Genomic DNA, 8,682 nt, shown 5'->3' with positions numbered 1-8,682 from the left:
GGATGACTCCATACAACTTGCTATGCTTCAAGTAGCCACAGAAATTATACACACAGAGAGAAATGATATTGTCGTTAACACTGCTGAGCCAGTGCTTTTAATACTGACAGCAGAGAGCCATCTCAGCCACCTGACCCATGTAGCCTGTAAGATGGATCCCAGCACTGAGATCTGATTTTAACCTAAAAAAGCTGGATTACTCAGAATACATAAAGTTGGATTGTCTAGTCTCCCGGGATTGCCTAGTCCATTTTCCCTGCTCAAGCAGGGTGAACTACAGCAGGTTGCTTAAGGTGGTGTCCATTCAGGTTTCGAATATTCTCCAAGGATAGAGACTCTACAAACTCCCCGGACAATGTGTTCCAGTGCTGAGTCATCCTGACAGTAAAAAAGTGTTTCCTGATGTTCAAATATAGTTTCATGTTTGTGCCCTTGTCCTGTCAGTGGGCACTACTGAGAAGTGTCTGCTCATTCTTCTTTATTCCCCCCATCATAAATTTACACTCCTGGATAAGATCCCCCCAAACCCTCTTTTCTCCAGGCTGAACAGTCCCAGCTCTCTCAGCCCTTCCTTGTGTTGAAGTTGCTCCAGACCCTTAATCACCTTTGTGGTTCTTTACTGCACTCACTCCACTATGTCCATGCCTCTTTTGTACTGGGGAGCCCAGAAATGGACCCAGCACTCAGATGTGTCTCATGAATGCTGAGCAAAGAGGAAGGATCACTTTCCTTGACCTGCTGACAATCTTCATCCTAAAGCAGCCTAGGATGCTCTTGGCCTTCATCGCCATGAGAGCACACTGCAGGTTCGTGCTTAACACAGTGCCCACACAGACCCAGAGGTCCATCTCTGTCAAGCTGCTTTCCAGCCCAATGGCCCCCAGCATGTACAGGTACAGGCCTCATTCTCCCTCAAGTGGAGGACTTTGCTTTTCTCTTTGCTCAGCTTTGTGCATTTTCCTCTGCTCATTTGTCCAGCCTTTTAAGGTTCCTCTGAATGGTGGCACAGCCATTTGGTGTATGAAGCACTCTGCCTAGTTTTGTATCATCTGCAAATTTTCTGAGGGTGAAGTCTGTCCCATCGTCTAGGTTATCCATGAGGATGTTGAACAGTGCAGGAGCCAGTAGCAATCCCAGAGGCACACCCCTAATGACAGGATTTTTCAATTCTAGACAACAGATGGTTCTTCCATTAAAAAGAAAAAAAAATATCTTTTTTTTTTATCTGACATGGAGATGGATAAAGTTGGCTGTGCACTTTTGAAGTACTTGGTGTTTATTTATGTAATTTGTAGCGAATATATTTCCTGCAGAACATCTTAATTCTTTACTCTTGTAGATGCCTATGAGACTAGAGATTCATTTGAGAAAGACAGTCTTTCTGTTATTTTTCTTAAGGGTTTTCATCAGATAAAATTTACACTGCACCTAATTCAGAGGTGGAAACAGGGAACATTAGCAGAGAACTGTCATGGAATGGATTTAGCTGGGAACCTGTCAATCTGTCCTTTCTCAGATGTTTCTGTTCCTACATGCTCACAGCTTTTCCATCAGAGTAAAGGAGTTTCCTGATTAGGTTATAATCATTCTTATAACAGAACAATAGGAAGAAAAAATTAGGGATTTTAAAACAAACCACCACTGTTTGGGACATTAAAAACTGAGCTGGAAAGCAACTTTTGTAGAAGATTATATAACTAAAGAAAATTTTCTTTAATGGATTTTCCTCATTCCATGACATTAAGGAGTTGTTCAATACCCAAACTTAATAAATTTTCAAATTATATTGAGTGGGGTATCTTGAGTACCTACAAGCACTTCTCAGACCTACTGATCTTTTGTCATACCATAGTGGTATGTTACATGGCACATGTTACAATGACCCTGTCTCTTGAGTCTCCTACCTGTGCTATCCCACCATCCCACCCCTGTGCTTTAGATTAATTAGAATGAGGTTTAGGAGCTGAACAAAGAGGGAACTTCAGTATATTCAGCAGAACTCCTTGTCTGGAACAGTCAGGGTACCAGTGTTACAGGTGTTGCTATAGAGGATGACTGGATAAATTCTAGTTTTTAAGAGATTTAGGAAAATAATTCACCTGCAGAAATAAGGCTGGAGACTCAATTTACGCTCTGCAGCACTTCAATTTGCAGTCCATAAATACATCTGGGAACATAACTTCCAAACACTCAGGCTAAAAAAGGGCAAGCTCTCCTCATGTAAAATCCTAGGGACCTTCGAGGTTTATCAGTCTTATTACAGTGAAGGCGATGGAATGTATTATGCACTTTTTGCAGTAGAAAGAAGCAAAGAAAAAGTGGTGGTCAAATATAGGAAAGAAAAGCTTAGCAATTATCAGATAAGCAGGAAGAGCTAATGACTCAATTAGGATGCTTTAGATAACTAGTAAGACTTATAGTTGGCAAAGGCTCAGCAGAAAATTGTTTTACAAATTTTGCAGTAGAAGAGTTATATACTGTGTTTATAGCGGAAGCATGTTGGACCTTATCCTGGGTATTCCTTTTTGCTTACCGGTATTGTTCCTTGATTTTAATGTGACTTCACGTCCTTAGCAAGTGAGAACTATTAACTGGCAGTAGATGTACTGAACAGAATGAAGCATGATTGCCATTCTTATTGAGCTTACTTAATATACTATTAAAAAGAGCTTGTATCTGACCAGATTGTCACAGAGCATACCCAGGTGGTGTAAAGCTGTGAAAACAAGTACCATTTGCTTAATTGTACACACACATATAGACACTGGTAGGTAGGTAGGGAGAGGTGAGCAACAAGAGTGTCAAAGGAACTTTGTGTGCTCCCACAGCAGAACACTTTCTCAATTGGACTATGATTCTGAAGCAACCAAAATAGGTGGAATGACATACTATTTTCATTTAAGGAACATCCTCAACCAACCAACCCACTTCCCCCTCACCCCCCAAAAAAACAAATGACCAAAACCAAACAAACCCTCAAGGGTGGAAACACTATGTTGTTGTCCTGGTTTCAGCTGGGATAGAGTAAATTTTCTTCTTAGTAGTTAGTACAGTGCTGTGTCTTGGCTATGATGTAAGAACAATGTTATAGCACACTGATGGTTTTGGTTGTTGCTGGGTGACGTTTACACTAAGTCAAGGACTTTTCAGTTCCTTGGGCCCTGCCAGTGAGAGGGCTGGAGGGGCACGGGGAATTGGGAGGGGACACAGCCAGGACAGGTGACCTGAGCTAGCCAGAGGGATATTACATACCATGGGGTGTCATGCTGAGTATATAAACTGGGGGAAGAAGAAGGAAGTGGAGGACACTTGGCATTATGGCGTTTGTCTTCCCGAGTAACTGTAACGTGTGATGGAGCCCGGCTTTCCTGGGCATGGCTGAACACCTGCCTGCCCACGGGAAGTGGTGAATGAATTCCTTGCTTTGCTTTGCTTGAGTGAGTGGCTTTTGCCTTACCAATTAAATTGTTCTTATCTCAACCCCTGAGTTTTACATCCCTTTCTGATCCTCATTCCCATCCCTCTGGGTGGGGAGGAGTGAGCGAGTGGCTGCGTGGGGCTTGGTTGCCGGCTGGGGTTAAATCACGACAGTTGTTCACAGCAGAGTTCCAGGCAAGCTTGAGAGATAAAGACAGATCTGTGAGGCTTTGTCTAGATTCTATGGGGACTTACACATGACATCCTTTCAGTGACCTGGATTGTAAAAACTCTAAGAAGAAATGTTTTATTCAGGGATCTAAAAATCACTGTATAAGCAGATATAAATATTATTGTCAGAGATGGAGAAATAGGAAGATGTTTTCTTTCCAAGCTTTTACAGTGGGGTTTCCCACCAGTGGGTATTCCAAATGGGTGTAAGTCCATAAGCCAAGGGGACGATAAAAACACTGAACACATACAGCATTAGCATGCAACAGACAAGTGAGCTGGTGTTTTTAGCAGGCTACATCAAAATGAAGCATGAAGCTTGATCATATTCAGTCTGGAAAAGGTCAGCATTTTAGTATTATCAATTGTACTGTCCTGAGCGCTTTTAGTTTTGGCCTCCGTAAGAATGCTTGCAAAGATATTGTAATCACAGGGCTGTGAGCAGGCCAGTTCATTAAATTGCCAGCTCTGCAGCTTGCAGATGTTTAAGGCAGGTGTTCTGTACAGAGCAGGGAGTTTGCTTTCTTCTGCTGCATGTTGCACTGGAGGTCAGAGGTTACACCTCAATGGCAAAGTCTCAACTGCATGGCAAGTCTCAGAGGTCTTTGTTAAGGGAGAAAAAGAATTCAGCCTCCTTAAAATTTATGTACTGCAAAAGATAACTGCACCTGCAGACTGCTGCTCTTATTGAAAACACATGGCGGCTGTTGGAAGAAATATAAAATTCTACTCTATAGTTCCTGTTGAGAACATGCAGGGACTCCAAATGATCAGTGGTAGACCACAGATACCCAAATGATTCATGATCCAATAGGACACAGTTCTGGTACAAAGTGCATGCTTTTGTCATACACTTAGGCATTTGTGCAAATCCACACGTATTTAAAAATTGACTCTAGGCAGTGTTGTATTGCCATCAAACAGTTGCCCCACATAATCTAATGAGTGCCAGTAGGCATTCCCAATGACCCAGCTAGTTCATAATTGGAAAAGGTTAGTCCAGTCTTTCCTGACCACCTGTATGTTGGCTTTGTAGCTTCCCAAATGGAAAGAGCAAATATAGATCCTTCTAGATGCAGGAAATCCTATAAAATCGGCCACCCTTATTAGAGAATCTTCTGTCTTAAAAAGACCACTGTAAGTTTACAGGTTAAAAATCTGCTTTGTTTTTTCTAGAAATAACCTTCAGCAAAAACCAAGGTTTTGTCAGTTCATGTTAGGCTAGTCAGGTATAAATAGTATGCTTACAGAAGAGGATGTAAATATCTTTGTGTTTCTTAACTTCTACTGACATCTGTGGCCATAGTACTGCTGAAAGAGCTTCCAGCAATGAATGTTGGCATTGTAACGCTAATAATCACTGAAAGTTCATAAAAAATCAAGACAAATGATAGAACAGCATCACTTACTGGAATCTCTAAGGCTTCGAATTTCAATAACACTTATTCATCAGAAGGAGATGTTAATAGATTAATTTTTCACTATTATCATGTAGAAAATGTCAGCATTCAGTCCTGTGTTCATATGATGTTCAGAGTGTTCTTCATGAAAGTTTCAAGTGAAATAATGATGCAGGTTATGATGCAAAAAGAAGTTTATTATGCCATTGTATTACATATGCCCCATACAGTATACACAATGGTGTAATCTATGTACATTAAAAAGTAAAGAATATATATGAAGGCAATCTAAATATATATTTTAATTCTGAAAAATCTGTATATATCACAAACATCTGTGTAGTTCCCTAACATCCATATTGTTCATGGCTTGAGAGAACAAACATGTGACATAGAACATTTAATTTCATCATTTGCAATATTTCTAAAATTCTAACAACATAAGAATTTTCCCGTTAATTTCAGAGGTGCAGCATTTTAATCTATTTTCTGTTTTCCTTTCTTTTTCTCCTGAATAGTGAACCTACGTAGTCACACTCAGAAATCCATTTTAAATAATGGTCACGAGATAAGTATTTTCAACTAGAGATTAATAGGGCCAATGTTGCAGGCTGGAAAATATTGCAAGAACAACAGCAAAGAGTATATATAATTTGAATCATGTTTTTCAGAACACTTAATATTGCTTCAGTTGCATTCTGCTCGCACAAGTTACGACTTACTGTCAACCTCTAAGCCCTGATGGAGAAACAACACTGAATGGTGTTTCACCCATTTCTGATAAAACATTTAGATACATATCATACAGTGTACTGTTAAACGTTATGAACAATTCTATAGTCATATTTACTGTGAGGCAACAAGGACTTTACACTGCTTTACATTATCTACAAAGCTCTGATGGAGGATAAAATCCTGCACAAATATTGTCTCGAAGAATGAGGGTGGCGCAGTGCAGAACTGGGTTCAGAACCGACAGCCAGCACGCCGAGTGGGGAGCCACCTAAACTAAGCTGACAGCAAACCTTAGGAACAGGGGGGTGTTTCTTAACCCTAATTCTTTCAATAACTTCTGCTTTGAATTTATGGCAATGAACCTTCTCCAGACTGAGACAGCTTTTAAAAATCACCCAATATTGGGGGGTTTGTAAATAGCAGTTTTTAAAACTTTCTGACAAGACTAGAGGAGAGGAGTTTGTGTGGGTTTTACTGGATCTATATTTGTAGCATTCATCTAGGATTTGGGAAGTCCAGTTCTATTACTTTTTCTGCCTGAAAAGATTCACACCCAGATTTTTCACCATCATTCTCATTTGCATTAGGTTTTAAAACAAGATGCTTTATAAATCTGAGAGATTTCAAAGACCATGAATGACACTTTTTCTGGTCACTTTTCTACTTTTCCTCTGGTGAATGTCTCTCTCCACTGTGTTAACAGTGGTGAACATACCAAATTTCAGCTTTGACAAACCAGCATTTTCTGTTGAAACTCTGTTTTATCAAAGCAATTACAGCCACCGGTTTCCCCAAATCCTCTGCTACATGTAAGCCTGATATGGAATCTGAGCGGAGTGGAAAATCACTTTTTTAGGTTTACAATCTGAGACAGTCAGAATGGACAAACAGGACAAGAAAGAGACAAACCAGAGTGTTCTGCCACTAAGGTGAGACAGCTAATGCACACTTACAGCACATTTGTATTGCTTGCATTAAAAACTAGGGTAGTAAGTCATCCTTTTAAAAGGCAAAGCAGTAAAATTGTGTTCACAATTTCAAAATTAGACATGTGGGACACACTTGCAAGCATGAATTCTTCAGTTAGCTTACTAGGCTTTGCTTATTATTGTTATTACGATGCTTATGTTAATTTTATGTTTTTACTGCGGATCCCATACAGTCTGTCTTAGGGAACATCTTTTCATATTGCCCATCTTGTATGTTTTCCTCAGATTGCTCAAATTTTTGAGTGTCATTTTAGGACATACATAAAGAAATGCTAGTATAAATCTGTCACCACTTGCAGTATGAATCTGAATGTTTTCAAGGATTTTTTTATGTCTCGGCTGCTTTAATTTGAATTGGGATATACAGCATTTCAAGCATTAAGAAACTTTTTGGGTTTGCAATTTCCTTATGTACAGAAGTATCATTTAGGGGTTTTCAAACCTTACATTAATATGATGCTGTTTCTTCCTTTTTTAAAAGAAAATCCAGTTGTACAATGCAACAATGAAAAATATTCCCAATGTTATTGTATTGTTTTAATCACACCTTCTGCAGGTGGCTTTGAGTAATCTGCACTTCTAAACAGGATGAGAGATTTCCCTATAGATTGGATTTGGTGTTAAAGTAGGGCTTTTTTCCTCCTAAATAAATGCAAAGGGAAAAAGAAAATGGAAGTTTTTCAAATAAAAAAGAAATGTTCAATAAGCAGAAAAATTCAAATTATAATCTTTTTTTAGAAAACAGCATAGGTGACCTCTGTCACTTAGTCTGGTGAATCACATCCTTGACTATTTTGAGAACGACAGTGTGATTTGTACTTTTCAGTTTTCTTTCTCAGGACTCAACTGCTTCTTTATAAATTGTTCAAGATCTACGAAAGGTAGTGTTCTTCATCAACATTGCAAATAACAGCAAGGTCTATATAGAGTATCCCATCCTGTAGATTAATTCTGACATGTGCAGAGCCCCATTTGCATGAACTACTCCTTCTAAAATATTATGGAAGATGCCCAGGCCAGTCAGTCAACAATCTTCCCTTTGATTCTGTCAGTACTCTTGAAAAAGTAGTTCCTTTTAAAATTTCTCTGGATATCTGGGCAGCCTCAGGCCTGCAGGGTGAACTTGTGTCGTGTCAATACAGTTCTCCCTCCCACTGTGCCTCATTTCTTCATTGTACTTGTCATCAGTTCTTTATGCAAAAAAGACCTTGGATATGTGCCTACTGTTTTTACTTCTTTTCCTGACACCACAAAATAATGGCACCTCTGAGCAAAAGTAACAAATAGAAATACCTGCCAGGTGCTGACGAAAATTGAGCCACATCTTAGATCTTCTGATGAAGGCCATGGTGTGTGACAAACTGCAGTCACCTTCCCAGATATTGCATTTGAAAAGACAGATTGTTTATTATTTGCCACAGTCTACTGCTAGTTAGCAGGAACCCAGTCGTGCTAAACTGAGCACCACACCCCAATCACTAGCAGCAAGAGAGGTGTATCTGGCAAGTCAAAGGAGCTACCCATGGTGGAGTAGAGTCAGCGGGGAAGAGACCCCCATCAGGCATCTTCCTCAGTTCTAAGACTGCACACAAAATTCCCACACTCTTCTCTATTATTCAGTGGCAGAGTCCACAGGAAAGGCATGTCTCAGCTGTCTGGTCATCTAGATTTCCACTGATTTGTTTGCTATATTGGAAGTTAAGTTCTGCAAAAAAAACGGATGTCTGTATGGATGTGTTCCCATGCTGGGAAAAAATTTTATCTGGCAGAACACGGCCCATTCTCCTAATTTCTATGTGCGATTTTTCCCACCTGCAGCTCTACATTTCCTTCCCATCTTTATTAGTGTCCAGGCCCTGACTAACCTGAGAGGTCAGTGTCAAAGGCTCTTCATTTACCACAGCCAGCTA

The sequence above is a fragment of the Falco peregrinus genome, chromosome 4, assembly GCF_023634155.1.
Source record: "Falco peregrinus isolate bFalPer1 chromosome 4, bFalPer1.pri, whole genome shotgun sequence".
In the NCBI taxonomy this organism is placed as follows: Eukaryota; Metazoa; Chordata; class Aves; order Falconiformes; family Falconidae; genus Falco; species Falco peregrinus.
Note: the sequence above shows the minus strand (reverse complement) of the source record.